Source organism: Marmota monax, unplaced genomic scaffold (genome assembly GCF_021218885.2).
Source record: "Marmota monax isolate L192 unplaced genomic scaffold, Marmota_monax_Labrador192_F-V1.1 WCK01_AAM20220418_F8-fsc00014, whole genome shotgun sequence".
NCBI classification, from domain to species: domain Eukaryota; kingdom Metazoa; phylum Chordata; class Mammalia; order Rodentia; family Sciuridae; genus Marmota; species Marmota monax.
The window spans coordinates 10,166,070-10,183,666 of record NW_026695222.1 but is presented as its reverse complement, the minus strand read 5'-3'; the positions used below and the strand labels follow the sequence as shown (position 1 = coordinate 10,183,666).

The 17,597-nt window shown below is 49.4% G+C and overlaps 1 long non-coding RNA gene and 1 other non-coding gene across 2 annotated transcripts; both read left to right on the top strand.

Moving 5' to 3' along the window:
* The first annotated feature begins 8,806 nt into the window (after positions 1-8,806).
* On the top strand, positions 8,807-9,026 carry LOC124085973 (small nucleolar RNA U3). Its single transcript, XR_006849651.1, has one exon. It is a non-coding gene; the product is annotated as a small nucleolar RNA U3 (small nucleolar RNA).
* A 3,670-nt stretch (positions 9,027-12,696) lies between these two features.
* Positions 12,697-14,357, top strand: LOC124085813 (uncharacterized). The gene is made up of 2 exons (XR_009225795.1): positions 12,697-12,818; positions 12,989-14,357. It is a non-coding gene; the product is annotated as an uncharacterized LOC124085813 (long non-coding RNA).
* Positions 14,358-17,597: the final 3,240 nt, after the last annotated feature.

Genomic DNA, 17,597 nt, shown 5'->3' with positions numbered 1-17,597 from the left:
CTGGCCACACCTCAGAAGGCCCTGCTCATAGCCTACTCCAAAGTGCGGGTGAATGTACCTCACTGATAGAGAGCTTGCCTCATGTGAGGGAAGCTCTGGGTTCTGTTCCTAACACTGTGAAAATAAATAATCATATAAATAAATAAAGTACAAGTAAATAACAATTAAATATCTCATTTCTGTAGTTTTCTCCCATATCTGACTAAGTGGAGACCATCAAGAATGAGCCTCAATGGCCCACCAATAATGGGTGAGGCTCAATCACAAGGTAGAGACTCAAAAATTTATTCTGTGAGGATACAAGGTTTGAAATTAATTTACCAATTATTTTTTTGGTGATGGGGATTGAAGATTGTATATATCAATTATAAAAATAGTCAAAACTAACGTATGGTGCTGGATTTCTAGGATGGCACAATGACACAAAGGGATGCTGAGAGACTTCTGGATTGCTGCTCACATCCTGTTTCCTGGACTGGAAGCTGGTGAAACAGTGTTTAGTTTATAAGATTAACTAAACTGCTGGGCGTGGTGGTGCACTTGTAACCCCAGCTACTGGTTATGCTGAGGCAGGAGGGGTGTTTTACTGTCTAGGGGAGGGTTCATCGTCTCTGTTCAGCAAAGAATTGAAGAACAGGACACAGAGATAGCAAGCAAGTAGTATGTTTTTTGCAAAAGCAAGATATAGATTTCAAAGAGAAGGGGATGCATACCTGGGAATCCAGTGGGGGAATTTTAGCGTTTTCTTTTTATGGTCTCTGGAATTTTCTCCTTTCCTTATCTTCTCCCCTGTCTATGCTCTCCTCACTGTTATTGATTGGTCCCCCCTCCATCCACACATCTGTTTCAGTTTTTCTATTGGGTCCTCTGCTTAGGAGCACAAGTATGGAAGTGTCTCTATAATTGGGTCCTCTGCTTGTATCCATGAGTACTTTTGTCAACCAGGAAGTTGACCTCATCAGAAGACCTCTCCACGCTCCTTTGTTCTGACCCTGCCCCCAACTTCCTCACTAACCATCTTACCGTGGCTGCCTAAGTCCTTTTACATCTCCCTCAATTTCCCTCTCAGAGGATACCCTGACTACTGTTGGGAGTTGGGGCGATGACCACTGTAGCTATTTCAGGTCTACAAGGGGCATCAATGGAGTAACCAGGATATCCTGCCGAGGAAGGTCTAGGGTAAGTGGGAAGCAGCAGGCAGGTCCAGAGGCCAACACTGATGATAGACATCAGTGGGTCCATCAATGGGTCCACGGTAGAAGTCTGGAGGGGGCTCATTTGTAACACCATCTGAAGTTTTATTGTCTCTACCCAAGAGGAAACAAAGCAAATAAGCAAATTGATAATGCAAGGACCCCAAAGAATTAGCAACAGGGCTGACAGAGGCACAAGCAAAGGAAAAAAACCATGAGGTAGATTTTACAGCTTTGGATAATCTGTTGGATGATGTCCTTCAAGTGTTTTCCTGAAGACATTTTCTGTATTAGGGTGAGAGTATTATCTCTTTCCAAATGGTAGAGGTGATGGATAGACTTTAAAACTTTCCACTGGGATGCTTGGGGAAGTGATTGGATGCCCTCAGGAGAAACACACCCCCCTCTATAATCTAGTTGGTATCCCTGATTAATAGCTTGCTGAGTCTCTTCCATCGAGTAGTGGGGACATTCAGGGGACAGAAAAGAATTTTCCTATAGGAGTGGGGCAACTGTGGAACCCTGTAAATCAGCTGCCTTGGCTGCTACATCCGCAGCCCTATTTCCTTCAGCTATTGTGTCCTCTCCCTTCTGATGTCCAGAAATGTGGATAACTGCTACCTGAGAGCTCAGGCAGAAAGATTGCCTCTAGGAGACAAAGAAACTTCTTGGCATGCTTTACAGCAGTTAAGCAGTCTTCACTTAATTAGTGAGCGCAACTAATTCTGCCACTGAGCACTGGTATTAGTAGGGAGTAGCTCTGATTCAAGAACCTCAAAATCTGTCACAACAGCATATCCAGATCTCCAAGTCCCATCAATCACCGATAAACTCCCATTGGTGTACAGAGTGAGATCAGGATTATCTGTAGGATGCTCAGATAAATCTGGTCTGGCAGTATAAGTTTACATTAAAACTTCCTCACAGGAGTGGAGAGGTTTTTCCTCTATCTCAAGTAAGAAAGGTTGGATTGAGGTTATGACAAGTCTTTAAGGTAATTTCAGGTCCTTCCAACAAAAGAGCCTGATATTTGAGTATATGGTTGTCTGTTACCCAGAGAACACCTTTAGCATTTAGGATTCCTCCTGTGCCATAGGAGGTAAGTAGAGTTAGCGGGGCTTCCCAGAGTAGGTTTATGTTCCTCAGGGACCAATAGTCCCATTGCAGGCACAGTGCTAAGACATCCAGGCCACCCCTTGGCCACCTTGTATGATTCTTTACTTAGGTATCTCCCTGGCTGGAGAGCGGCCCCTCATGATTGCATAGTGCCAATCCATTCCCCAACTGAGTGGGCAAGCCCAGAGCAGGGGCCTGGGTAACAGCTCTTTTTAACATATTGAAGGCTTTCCTCACCTCTGGAGTCCAATTAATAATTGCCTGTGCTTCCTTAAGGCATTCATAGAGGGGTCTTGCCTTCTCAGCATATTCAGGGATCAAAATTCCACAATATGGAGTGTGGGAGGCCGTTGCGCTGTGCGACCAGTATTTTCCTTACCTGATTGGTTGAGGTTCTGTCAGTCACTTCCCGTGATCTGTCCACATCAACGTGGCCCTAGATGGCTGCCCTGATCCCAGAAGTCGCAAAATGTCGCAAAATGTGTCTTCATGAGTAGGTGTGCCTTCCTGCAGCCCCATGCGAGCTACGCTCACCAGTTCATTTGTGATATTACCCCCTTGCCCTGTTTGGGATAGAATGTTCCATGGAAATGACCTTTGTGTGTCCCCTTCTTTACTCTGCCCTTGGGTGTGGCCTTCCTAGATGTCAGTTAACCTGCTGACAGTGAACATCATGAAACTAGACTCAGCCCCCTGAAACCTGACCCCTTGCCTCTTTTGAATGGCTTCTCCTCAATAAAAGGGGCCAGCACTCTCTCTCTCTCTCTCTCTCTCTCTCTCTCTCTCTCTCTCTCTCTCTCTCTCTCCCCCAACCCTTAAGGTCAGAGGAGCCGTCACCTGACCCCAAAGAAAAAGGTACCTCTTTCTCTTGTGTGGTTATTTTGTGCAGCCCAGTTCCCCAGTAGTGACTCTGAGTGTTTTTGTCGCCGGGAATGGGACAATTGGGCTGTTCCCAGAAAGCCCCTGAGTCACTTTACCGTCTGAGGAAGGGGATGGAGTATGGGTTGAATTCTTTCTGGGCCAAGCTTCCGAGTTTCACCTTTCAATACCATGTCCAAGTAAGTAACCTGGGATAGCACAGCTGAGCCTTCTCTCTGGAGACCTTATACCCCCTAGTGATCAGGAAACGGAAAAGAGAGCCAGTGTCCTCAGAAATCAGTTTTTTTCTGAAGGGCCACATAAAAGAAGGCCATCTACATACTGAAGGAACACTGTTTTAGGGTGTGACCAGTCCATAAGGTCTTGTGTCAGTGCTCATTCAAACAGATGGGGACTATCTCTAAATCTCTGGGGAAGGACTGTTCAGGTAACGTGTCCTGCCTTAGAATAGGATCCTCAAAGGCAAATAGAGGTTGGCTTTTTGGATGTAAAGGAATGCAGAAAAAGACTTCCTAAAAATCTAGGACAGTATAATAAGTAGTTCCCTGGGGAATCTGGGTAAGGAGAGTAGAACAACTGGATGCAAGGGACCATTGCTTCAAGGATTATATGAAGGTCCTGAACTAATCTCCATATATTGGGGGTCCTTTGGGATCCCCAATATAGGAATATTATAAGAGCTGGAGCACTCCACCAAAAGTCCCACTGAGCTCCACCTCCAACTTCTGCCTGTTTCTTAATGAGCTAAATATTGAACTTGAGAACTGTGAGAGATCGGAACAAAAAAAGCCCAAACATACATGAAGGAGAAACAGAAAATAACAAAGGACAGAAAACACAAACAAGGCGCTCAGTGGTACAGCACAGGCCTCGCCAGTAAGAAGTCCTGGGTTCCATCCCTGACATTGCAAAAACAAAACAGGATAAAACACACAAAAAGCAACCACACACACAAAAACAACAGGGGAGGCTGATAAGATGAAAAACTATTTATATAAAAATATAGAAACAAAACAGTCCTTTGTGAAGACTCGACAGGATTTTTTTTTTTTTTTTAACACACTGTCTTGCCAAATGGCCTAGGCTGGCCTTGAACTCTCCATCCTCCTTCCTTTCTCCTATGGGATTTTCCCTCTCTGTTGTACCCAAGATCTTTTCCAGGACAAGATGTGTCCGGTTCTAGGGTGGATATGCCCAGGACTTCCAGGGCAAGAACAGGAGGTGGCGACAGCGGGGGCTGGGATATCCAGTTTCTTCTCCCATGCCCATTCCCAGAGACCTAGACCGACACTGGGGTGCATTTACAAACGTTTAGATCTCTGTAAAACCGGCTTGACTCGCCCCGTGGTGACGGGCATAGTGGTGGGCAGGTTGCTCCAGCACTCACCTGGATGGAAAGAACACGTATGCCCTGGGGGTGTGCATAGCTCTGGGACCTCATCTTCTTTGTTATCAGTGGGGACCTGTCTGTCCCAAGTGCACACCTTCCTTGTGGCACAGGCTGGAGGTGCCACACAGATCCTTGCTCCTACAAGGCTTCAGAACCCACTGACAGGGTGAAGTCACAAAGTTTTCCAAGCAGCACAGTGTCTCCACGAGCACACCATGTCACCCATCTGGTCATGGCATAGATGTAGGGCTCCATACAGTGCCCCATGTTCTCTGGACTGTAGGGGATGCACTGTGAGGATGGGTACAGGTGATCCATAGGTGGTGGATAAGTGGTGCTCCACCACCCTAGGTCGGGTGGGTGGGAGGGACACATACTGGCGTTCAGGGCTCGGCAGCACCAATGATACCCATGGGGTTGTAGAACCTTGGGTAAGGGGAATGTGAAGAGTGGTCAAGGGTGGGAGAGGAATGAATTAAGTAACTCTGGTTTTCAGTGATTGAACACTACCTCTCAGGAACAGCCCTTATCATCTTCACCTTCAGCTGTCAGATGGGTCTCCCTGGGGTGCAGCACGCAGAGACCTTCTCCTTCAACTCTGAGGCCATCTCTGGGGTTTACCCTTTGTCGTGTGCCTACCCCATACCTATTCCAGAATGTCCTCCTGCCCCATGACTCCAACCTAATACCTATGCCCTGCCAAAGAGGCTCTGAGCCATGCACAGCACACACAGGCCCTTCCTCCCATGTCTGGCCTTGCAACCCACTGCCCAGCTGGTGGGCCTCCCTTGGGTTCACGATTCACTGCTCACCCAACTATAGCTCCCCAGGTGTCAATAGTGTCCTGAGTTCTTTGGGAGGAAAAGTACACCTGGTACCTCAGACCTTCAAAGGAGCCCGACACAGAGTAGGGAGGCTGTGGGGTAGCCCACTCTCAGTCTCAGATATTCTACAGCTTCCCATGGAGCCACCTAAGACCTGGATACAACTGAGCATGGTGATCAATTTCCTTCAGCTCTTCCATAGCTGGAATAAAAAGGATAGCCTCAACGTGCAGCACAAGAGAATTGGACTAGGTACCCAGCAGAACTTCCTTACAGGATCCTTTGGTGGTCTTCTCAGGAAAGGTCACAATGGCCCTCTGGGTGTGGGGTCAGCCACCTGTGTCTGGCAGAAGTATGTGCTGGGTGGGGAATGCCTGGAATTACAGTTGGGACCCAGCCTCCTATTATCCAGCTAGTCTAGATGAGAAGCACCCCACCCATTCTCCCTGATCCATCCTCAAGCCCAGTTACTGGAGAAGCGCCCCTCATTTTTCTATATCCCCCATTTGGACAGGGTCAATGTCTAAGAGCTTCTTCTGACCCTCTCACTTTGCCCAGCAACTTGGTATACTCTGACCCAGCCTGGTGACCCTTCCACCCAGCCATGGCGTCTTCACTCAGATCTCTCTCCCCTTACTGACTTCTCCCAAGGACTCCCTCTTCCCTAATCCCTCCAGTCCTTAGGCACAGCCCAAGTCTGGCAGCCCCAATGGGCCATAAAAGTACCTGACTCCTCTTCAATCTCAAGCATTGCCCTTTGGCCACCCTTTGGGCAGTTCTGGTTGTAGCATGGGGAAGGCCAAGGAAGCAGGTAGGCTTATTCTTGGTGGGGCCCTGGTCACAGCTCTGCTGGACTTTCTGTGTGCTGCTGCCTTGGTAGGATGCCTGTCTATGTGCACAGGTGTTCCCTCGGAGGAGATTGGTGTCTACCTGGGTCCTTCTTAAAAAATAAAAGAAGGATGGTAAAACCCCCTGTCCCTGAAATTCCCCTTTCCATTCCCAAGAACGTAGCCAAGGCAGTGCAACACTGAGAGCAGTCCCAAAGCTGAATATCCATCTATGCATTATGTTGAAGAACACTGTCCCTCTTCTTATATCTCCCAGTATGCACACCTTAGAAACTATAGCAAATTCATGGTATCTGCAGAAACTGCTTTCTCAGACATTTGCTAAGCTGCTTGGGATGCTGGCCATATAACTGGGCAAAGTAAGCTAATGACGTCACTGCTTCTGACCTAACGGGTAAACCCCCCATGCTGGTTGTAATTGGTGTGGAATCCAGCACTGTGCTCTTCCAGGCCACCACACTGGGCAATGCACTATGAAAGAGAGGTGCTGTGAGCACTACCTATCCCAAGCGACCTTTCCTGAAAGCAGTTGGAAAGCAGTTTCCAATGCATCACAGTCCATCTCAGGTGTGTTCCTCTCAGAAAAGTATCCACTGCCCCAGTACAACTGGCTGGGATGCTACCAACCCCTTTTTCCACAGCCACCATGTTCCAAGCCATTTGCAGTGTTTTAGGCATCTGGGTACATATATGGATCTGTCTGTGCCAAACATGGTAAAGGAAGGGCTCAAGTCACCAGAGTGTTATTGACCACAGTGTAGCAGAAACTTCTGTAATTGTGACCCAGGATTCAGGGAGAGGGACAGATTGTGTGTCACCTGGAGACCATCTCTGAGCATTCTGGCTGTGCTGAGACTACTGAGAGTCAAAGGACCATCTGACACAGCCCCTAGGACAGGGGTGGAGGTTGTAAGGGCTGCTGTGTTAGGAATACGGTCAGGCTCCAGCCCAGAGTGGTGATGCAGGGTACAGCAAGGGTTGTGGGGTCCCATCCATTTAGCCCTGAGCAGGACAAGAGACCAGGAAAGGCCAGTTCAAAAACTCGGAAAAGAAATCCTTTTCTGCAGCCTCATGGGCAAGGTATCCACTGTCGTGGAGTCAGAGTAAGTGACAGAAGCACAGGGAATTGTCCCCATGGGGGCAGGGTTGTGGCCAACTTCAGGGGAAAGTTGAGGATGCTATCACCACACCCATGCCACTATGAGTTCAGGGACTCAGGCCCTGAGACTCGGAACCTTAGGGAACAGTTGTGACATGTCCCCTATTACAGTTCTCAGGGTTGAGGAGCTATTCTAAAGAGCAAGATCTCCAGAACCAGTAAAGCTCAAAGGTGCAGAGACAGTCCATGAGAACTGACAACCATTTACCCTAACAGTTACCAGCTCTGGGACCCTAGTCAAGTACTGTGACAGAGCCTTCAGTGGATGGAAAAAGTATCTTCACTGTGTTGACTGGACCCATTTCAAATACAGCATCTCACATGTCACATGGACCATGAGACAATCCACATTCCTGCCACACTTCTCTTATAATTACCCTTCCCAAAAGACTTTTCCAGACTCTCTGCAACCTTACATTTGCTATGCCTCAAATCCTGATGTTGATTCATACATCTTTTAAAAAGGGAAGGCTTAGCTCTTTTACCCCTCTTTATCAGTGTACCCTCCATTCACTGTCTCCTTCATACAACAATGAAGGATGACTCTTCTATCTCAGAACAGCTTTTTGTATTCCCACGAGTTAGTGATTGCCTTTGTTTTTCATCTGTGGCCATCTGCCATGCTAATCCCAAATCAACATATTCTTCAACTCCATCCATTGAGGTTTCTGCCCACTCCAACCCACTGAAACTTTTCTTAGCAAGGTCATGCACTTGCTGCCAGATTTGGTAGATAAGACTAGGTCCTCACTGTCTATATTCCCTATGCAGCATTCAACACAGTTACTCTGATCCATTTCTAAAGCACATTTTGTTTGGCTCCAGTGAAACTATCCTTACTTGATTTTTCTTCCCTAACACTGGGTACTTCTTCCCAATGTCATTTTCTGCTTCCTCCTTCTAAATGTTAGAACAACCCAGAATTTATTTCTTCATCCCTTCCCTTCTCTTATTTGAGGTGATTTTATACACTTTCTATAGCTAATGATTCCCAAATTCTTATCTCCATCCTGGGCCTCTCTCCCAACTGTCAGACTTATAGTACCCAATGATACCTCCCTGTGCGTGTCCAATGGGCCTCTGAGACTTAACCTAGTCAACTGGATTCTGGATTCTCTGCTGCCCCCTGCATCTCCCAAGCTTCCCCAACTCTGCCATCAACCACCATCCCACCAGCTGCTCCTCCCACACCTGACCCTCACCCTACTCACCCTGCTCCTTCTCTTCCCTCACCCTTGTCAGTCCTACCTCTCACATGCATCACAACTCTATCTGCTTCTTGCCAGTCCTGCTTTAGATCCTACCATTTCCTTGTCCCAGAAGGCTCTGTTCCCCTCGTCTCTGCCCAGGATCCTCTTAACTGGCTTATATGGGCCCTAGGGAGAGGAACCAGTTCTAAGATTATGCCTGCAGGGATCATTTCTAGAATTCGTTCCTGGAGAAGTTTCTCTGATCTTGAAGTGTTCTGGAAACCACGAAGAAGAGCCCAGAGTTTCCTACCGAGGGTGAAAGCAGCTCTTGGTGTTGCTTTACTACAACTGTCTTTTTGCCATCGATGATTATTCTTCTATCCCCTTCTTCAGGAGGGTGATAAGGGGGAAATGCAGCCTGAGAGCTTTCCACTAGAAAGAAAGAAAGAAAGAAAGAAAGAAAGAAAGAAAGAAAGAAAGAAAGAAGGAAGAGCACGTCCTGACTCTCTTATAGAGTATCCCTCACTCCCACCACTATGATTATCTAACTCGAGTCTCTGTTAATAGATCACATGGCACCTACTGCAATTTGCAGTTCAATGTGTGTGTGTGTGTGTGTGTCCTTTTCTAATGACAGCCCTAAGGAAGACGTGTCTCCATCTCCCATGTTCCATACTGTGGCCTCTCCTGCTAGAGGGTCTGTCACATGGGGGGTTTTCAGTGCATAATGGCAAGAAGGAAGGGAAGGAGGGAAGCCCTGGCCATCACTCTAGACTCATCAGGAGTTGCTGTGTGACCTAGAGCAAGTCACACTTATTTCTATGGTTACTAGTTGGATGTGCAAACCCTCTTCCTAGCTTACTGACATCTTAAGGGAATCATATAATGTTGCTATAAAAGTTTTAGGTTTTCTAGGATGTTCTCCTAACTAAACGTTGCAGATCTCCAGATTAAACCCCAAGGATCTTAACTTTCTTTAAAGGACTCCCCTATCCTTAAACCAGGTTATCTGAGAACAGGTATCAGTTCACTCATTTCAGCAGACCATCTGCCTCTCCCCACCCATCCTGTGTCTTTCTCTCCTCTCATGTGCACCATCTAGTGGCCCTGCCAGTGTCCCAGGGACAGGGCCGCATTTTTAGATGAACTCTGCGCTAGCAGCAGCACAGCTTTCTCTCTTCCCCCGTTTTCCATTTGTCTCATGTGAGGACTCTCCACCATGAAGACATGGGAATCATTTGTAACTGTGAAGAAGTGAACAGCAGGGACCAAAATTATAGGATCCCAGAGGATGGGATGGAAACATTTGCAGAACATGCTGGTCCTAAGTCGAACAGGTACAGAACTGAGGTGGATCCACACCAAGACTAGCTGAAGAGCCAGGTGCCCTGGTGCTACCTGTCATCCAGCTCCTGGATGGCTGAGGCAGGAGGACTGCAACTTCCAGGCCAGCCTTGGCAACTTAGCAAGACACAGACTCAAAGAAAAAGAAAAGTTCTGAAGATTCAGTTCAATGGCAAAAACTTTGCCCAGCAACTGGGGGCCCCTGGAATGGAGATCCCCAGCACTGCAAAAAGTCCCACTGCTCCTGCCTCCATGAACATGGCATCTCTACTCACCATTTCCCTGGGCTCTGAGGTCATGGTCAGGAAGAGTCAACAATGACCACCATTAGAAATGTGCAAACAGGCCCCTCCTTCATTCTCTAATTACGAAAGTTTTTTTTTTCTTCTTTTTGAGGGGTTGTGCTGGGGATTGAGCCCAGAACTCTGCATATGCTCAGCACCTGAGCCATACCCCACCTCCTATAACACAATGTGTCTTTGCACCAAAATCTACTATAGTTTACTTTTGTTTCCCATTGCTGGGTTTCCACACTACAGCAGCATACCTGAGATAACTAGCTTATGGAGAATTCAAGTTGATTTTGACAATGCTTTCAGAGGTTTCATCAGTTGGCCTTGTTGCTTCTGGGTCCACAGCAAGGCAGCGTATACTGAGGGGTCACAATGTGAAGCAAAACTGTTCACCTTGCAGCTGGGAAGCAGAGAGAGCAAGGACAGGCCAGGGTCCCACTGACCCCTTCAAGGACGTGGTCCCAACGAAGTCCTCCCACTAGGCACCACCTCTTCAATTTTGAAGCACATCCTAAAAACATCTTTCTGAGGATCAAGGCTTTATCACAGGGGCCTTGTTGACCTTGAGTGTCCACACTGTAGCACAGCCCTCTGGAACATGTTCACGGTTCCCACCTCCCCTCCTCTACCTGAATATAAGCCCCATGAAGGCAGGAGGCCCTCCCCACCTAATGTAGGCCCACTTCCTAGAGCATGAGCCCAGAGACTCCTGCATGCCAGGCAAGCACTGCAGCACTGAGCTGCACCCCCAGACTGAGGACAGGATTTCTGTCTGCTTTGGACACTGGTGTTTCTGAGCATCTGTAATGGGGCGTATCAGCAGATGGGGAGAAGAATTAGGTCAGTCACACTGGGACATTATACTATGATAATTATTTGCACATGTTGGCTTGGATGAGGTCAATGTGGTCACAGGGTGTTTAGGAGGCTTCCCTGGGGCCATGGCTGGGCTCAAGCTCTTGGCCTTCTAGGCCAAGAAGGCCAATGACCTGCATGTGCAACCCAGGTCAGCCTGACCGGCTCCTCAGGGCTGGAGCTCACACTAATGACTCAGGGTCAGCAACTCCAGGACAGAAGGCTCTGGTACTGCTTGACTGTCTCAGCCTCTCCACGTCCTTGAGGAGGGTGACATGAGGACAGAAAAGCCCAGGGCTATCCCATACTCATCAGCAAGGGTGGAGGGGGCAGGCCGCTCAGAGACCACTCAAGACACAGCTCTTATTTCTTCCTCATTATCATATATGGGTGCCCCAGGGAGCAGCCTGAGAGGGACTTTAGACACAGGGTGTCTGCTGCAGTGGGCCTGGGGAGGGATGGGGAGAGGCCCAGGCAGAGGGGCCACTGTCTTGCAGACCTCATCTGACCCCACGGGGAGCTCTGGAGCTGAAATGCTCCTTCAGAACAGAGGTGTTTTGCATTTAGGCCCAAATGAACCAGCCACTGGATGTGGTCACCAGGAAGGGTGTGACCCTGGATCAGGTTGCTTTGTGCCCTTAGGCCACTTGCTGACCACATTCCCAGCTGCTGATTGGCAAGCACTATGGGAAAAGGGAGTCTAGGGAGTGACTCTCCTTTCCTGTTCTCTGAATTGAACAGCACCCCTTCCATAGAGCCCATCTAGATATAAATTTCTTTCATTTTGAGAAATTTGCCTCCAGTTCTTTTTTTTTTTTTTTTTGCATAAACTAGCTGGAGTATTTGGGGGTCTGTGCCCCAGCTGGTATCATCTTTCCCTCCCCGAGAGACTGAGGCTGGTGTGCGATTACGAAGGTTTATTTCCTTGCAAAGGGGAGGGCAAAGAAGCTGGGGTGGCAGGTGAAGGCAGCTCAGACCCCTATGGGCCTTCTGAGCTGGGCTGGCTCCATCCCCAGGTAGCTGCAGCAGGTGGACTCTTCTAGCTGCAGAGCATTGCTCCTCCTGTCGCTAGCTGCCAAGCCTCATCAAAGTCCTGGTGGCACGCGGAATCGATGGAGCACTTATCTGTGGGAAGGTCCATAAGAGTGTGGGCGTCCTGGGGTGGACAAAGCTCCCAGACCTCCACCTCTGTGCCCCCCGGTGGGCGCCCGCCCCGCCCACCCTCCGCAGTAGCGCACCTCTGTTGCAGCGTGGGCCTGGGGAGGTGCGCGGGCTCTGCCGCCAGGGCTGGGGCGGGCAGCTCGTGCCGTCGACGCAGCGCAGCGATCGCCCGGCGCACGAGAGGCAGCTGGCCTGCCCCTGCCTGTCGATTGTTCCGGAGCAGCTCGGCGGTGGCGGGGGCGGCGTCCTTATCTTGTCCTGCTAGCGACGCCAGAGCCGCGGCGGCGTTGTTGGCTATGGCCGCCAGAGCGTTCTCCGCGGCATTTCCTGATTCTGTGAGTCCCTCTGTGAGTCCCTCTGTGAGAGACAGTCCGGGCACGCTGTCTGCTGCTGCGGCCGACCCTGAGAGCCCTTCGTCGTCGTTTCCTGCTCCTGCTCCTGCTGCTTCTCCTGCAGAAGCCCCAGAAAGCCTTCGGTTTTCATGCCCGTGTGCTAAGGAAAACAGAGACTCTGAGTCGCCCGAGGCGCTTTCTGTCCTACCGGAGAGTCTACTGGGATGGATGCGGGTGAGCGCCATCAGGGAGGCGGTGGGGAAAGTGTGGGCACCCGGGAGCGGCACAGACTGGGGTTCCGACTCAGGAGTGCAGCTGATACCATAAGACTGAGGTCCTTGGGCCAGGCGGATCTGGAGAGCACTCAAGGGTAGGTGCAAAATGGACTTAACTTCTGTTTTCAGGTGATTGAAGACCAGCTCTCAGTAACAGCCCCCAGCATCCTCACCTTCAGTTGTGGAACGGGTCTCCCTGGGCTATGACAGAGGGACACCTTCCTCTTCAACAATGAAGCCACCACTGTTGTACCCTCCTCTGTCATCTGCCCACCAGACCCCTATTGCACTTCCCATTACCCCATTATTCAAACCTCTTCCCTAGGCCCTGGTAGAGGGCCCCTGACCATAGGCAGAGCACACACAAGCCTTTTCTCCCACTCTGGCCTTGACCTTGCAACCCAACACCAACCGAGCCAACCTTACTTAGGTCCATGATCCAGTACTCACCTGCTAGGTCCCCCAAATGGGTTCCAGGGCCCAGAACCCTGGGGAGGACAGGCACCTGTGGGGCCTGAGACCATCAGAGGAGCCAGGCACACAATAGGGAGGCTGTAGGGGTTGCCCACATGCCCACTCTCACATATCCCACAGCCCCACGTGGAGCCCCTGTAAACCTCAGCAGAACTGAGCTGGGGATCAGACTTCCTTCAGCTCTGCCACAGCTGGCATAAAAAGGAATTGGCTGGACACACAGTAGAAGAGAATTGGGTTAGGTACCCAGCAGAGCTTCCTTGCAGGATGCTTGGGTTGTCCTCCTGCTCAGGCCAGCTTGGATCAGTAGGCCTCTCTGTTTGGGGACAGCTACCTGTGGCTGAGAGCAGTTGATGCTGGGTGGGGAAGGCCTGGAATTGCAGATGGGACAGAGCTTCCTATCCTCCAGCTAGTCCAGAGGAAAGGTCCCAACAGGCCCAACACAGACCTCCCCGGTGCATTCTCTCAAATCCAGGCCAAAGCCCAGTTACTGGAGAAGCATCTCTCATTTCCCTCCAGCCCCTGTGTGCATGAGTTCAGTGTCCAGCAGTCCCTTATGCCCCTTAAAACTGGCTTCTTCTAAGCATTCTCTCTTCCTAGGCCCTGCTTAAGCACTGATCACAACAGGCAGTCCCGAGATGGTCCACAATAGTACCTGACTCTGAATTGCCCTGTGTGACACCATGCTTGCAGCCCGTGGAGTGGCATGCAGAAGTGAAGACCAGCAGGCCAATGATGTAGGCGAACAGCAGATTGCCAGTCATCCTGTTTCTCTGGGTGAGGCCAGGGAACAGTGCTCTTGGGCTGGATCTGTGCTGGTGCCTTGGTGGGTTGTCTATTTATATTTCACAGGTTCCGCAAGAGGCAACGTGGCAACCGCCTGTGTCATACCTTAAAAAGAAAAAATACAGGAGGACAGTAGAACACCATGTCCCAGAAACACCCCTTTCCATTCCCAAGAACCTGGCCAAGTCAATGAAACAATAAAAGCAGTCCTGGACCTGAATGTCCATATATATATGTATATTATCTTGAAGATCTTTCTCTCTCTCTCTCTCTCCTTTGTGGCTTAGCTCAGAAGGATGTGGTTGTACCCAAACTGGTCATGCTGCTCTAACCTTCATGTCATCATTGTATAAAGGAGACAGTGGATGAAGGGTACATGTAATGACGAAGGGTTAAAGAGTTAGTCTTCCTTTCCTACAAAATGTATGAATCAACATCAGGAGTTGAGGCATAGAAATGTGAGATTGCAGAAAGTGTGAAAAAGTCATTTTGACAAGGAAAACCACAAGAGAAGTATGGAAGGAAGGTGGGTTGTCTGGGGGTCCATGTGACATGTGAGATGCTGCATTTGAAATGGAACCAGTCAACAGTAAAGAGACTTTTCCCAATCACTCAGTGCTCTGAGTGGTGGCTACTTTGGAAAGCAGGCTCTGTGCCCAAGTGGACTTTGGGGTCTACAATGGGACCTGGGGTGGAAATGAAGGTGTTAGAATGAAGACCCTGGCAGGTATGGCTGATGGAGACAGGGATGTCTTGGCTGGTGCCAGCAGTTGTGCTCCTGAATCAGTCTGGTTCCAAGTGTTTTCAGATAGGAACTAGGACTGAAAGTGCAGGGAGGGTAAGGTGTGGGCAATGCACATCTGCTCTTGGCCTGTCTTACAATGCACAGAGCCCGTGGACAGTGGCTTGCAACCTGGCCTGTTTCCGGACACAGGTGGATGAAAGGGTTCTTCCTCACCTGACTCAGGAAGCTGCTACATCTGGAAAATTTTCTTCAGCGTTTAGGATTGACCTGAAGAATACAATACTACTTTTCATGAACTGCACAATGGCACAGTTTCCTCAAACTTTAACATGTTCAATATTCAGTGCCCACAACAACTGTGCAGTGGCTTCTGCTCTGCCTTACTTTACTCTGGAGGAAAGTGAGGCATTGAGATCAGTGACCTGTGCAATCAGGAAACTCCAACCAATACAGGACAGGTCCTGCCCCTGGCCACTGGTCTCCAGTGTCCCTAATATGAACTTCCCATGACTTCTTTTTGAAGGCTCTTTAGTCCCTAGGAGGTCATTCCTGAAAGGCTTGTGTCAGGCCCTCAGTGTGGCAGGCTCCCTCCTTGTCTACCCCACCTCTTAATGTACTTGGTAGGGTGAATCCACCTATCCCCTGGAGTTTCCTTAAAGGGCCCTCATGCCTCAAGAGGGAGCCAAGCACCTGCAAGGGCTGGGGGAACTGGGGAGTGTGCACAGCCTGAGAAGCATGGATTCCCAGCCTGGGTCCAGGACCAGAGTGGTACTCTAGTGGCCTGGGTGAGAGAGGCTGACCCTTTAGACTTGCCAGGCTGAGGTCAGGAACATGGCAGCTTTCCTGAGCTGGGTCCATTCACTGAAAACTCCTCCTCCCACCTTAGGCCAGAGCTCACATGGACCCCACTCCACCCTGGCCTGATATGTCACTTCCTAGGGTCCAGGGTAACTGCAGGGGCAGGTGGCTGTTGGGACCCATGAAGATCTCCTTGCACCTGTGAACTTACTGGCCCTAGAGTTCTTGCACCTCACAGTGTCTTCCCAGCCCATCTTTCTGACTGACAATGTTGTGATGAGGGACATGCCACAGAATTGACCCCAAGGTCTCCAGTTTAAGGGCCTGAGTCCCTGAACTGTAACATATAGTGGCATGGGAGTGGTGGGAGCATCCTCAGATTTTCCCTAAAGTCAATCACAACCCTGTTCCCATGGGAACAGTCCCCTGTGCTTCTTCTGTCACCTTACTCTGACTCCACACAGTGGCTACCTTGCCCATGAGGCTGCAGAAAGGGATTTGTTTTCCAAAGCCTTTAAAATGGCCACACTGGATGTGTCTTTCTTTGCCACCTGTCCTGCCACGGGTTAACTGGATGAGACCTCACAATCTTGGCTGTCCCCTGAATCACAATTCCTGGAGCATGATGCTGCTCCTAACACAGCAGTCCCTAGAACCTCTGCCCATATTCCAGGGGCAGTGTCATGGGGAATGGGCCCTGTGACCCCCAGCAACCTCAAGACAGCCAGAGTGCTCAGAGATGATCTCCAGATGACACACAGTATGTCCCTTTCCCAAATACTGAGTCATAATTTTATAAGTTTCTGTCACACTGTGGTCAGTATCACTCTGGCCACCTGAGCCCTTGCTTTAACATATCCAGCACAGACAGACCAGTGTGTCCCCAGATGCCTGAAATACTGCAGATGGTTTAGGACCTGGTGGCTGTGCAAGCCTTGGGGAAGGCGTTGGTTATATCCCATCCCAGTTGGGCTGGGATAGTGGATCTTTTCTGAGACCCCAGGAACACGCCCTGAGATGGAGTGTGATGCACAGGTTGTTGGAAACTGCTTTCAGGAAAGTTTCCTTTTTGACAGGCAAGACTCAGAGCACCTCCATCTTTCATAGTGCATTGCCCAGCGAGGGCAGTGTGGAAGAGCACCATGCTGGGTTCTATACCAAGTATGGCCAGCATAGCGGGCAACCATTAGGTCAGAAGCAGTAACATCATTAGCATACTATGCCAAATTATATGGCCAGCATCCCAAGTAGCCTAGTGAATGTCCGACAAAGCAGTTTTCCAGATATCATGAGTTTGATATAGGTTATTTGGAAATTACTTTTGGAAAAGGTCCCTTAGTGACAGGCAGGGGTCATAGCATGTCTTTCGTAGTGCATTTTGCAACCACAGGGCTGGGGTCCACACCAGGAAGGAAGAGGGGGCTCTAGGTTATGACAGTTGTGGTGACGGCATAGCTTACTTTGCCCCATAATAGGACCCCAGTATCACAAGCAACTTCGAGAATGTCCATGAAAGCAGTTTCTACAGAGAGCAGTAGTTTGCTAGAGTTTCCAATGATAGAGAGAGAGAGACAGAGAAAGAGAGAGAGAGAGATCTTCAAGATAAAACATATATTGACATTCAGGTCCGGGACTGCTTTTATTGTTTCATTGACTTGGCCAGGTTCTTGGAAATGGAAAGGGGTGTTTCTGGGACGTGGTGTTCTATTTTCCTAATATTTTTTAAGAGGACCACACAGATGGCCACAATGTTGCTTCATACAGAACTTGTGGAATATAAATATAAATAGCCCACCAAGGCAGAGCATTCATCCCGCCCAGGAGAACTGTTCCCTGGCCTCCCTTGGAGTACCAGGATGCCCAGCATTCTGTTGCCACCTGCTTCCTTGGTCTACTGGCCTTCACCTCTGCGTAGCACCCCACATACTGCCCAAA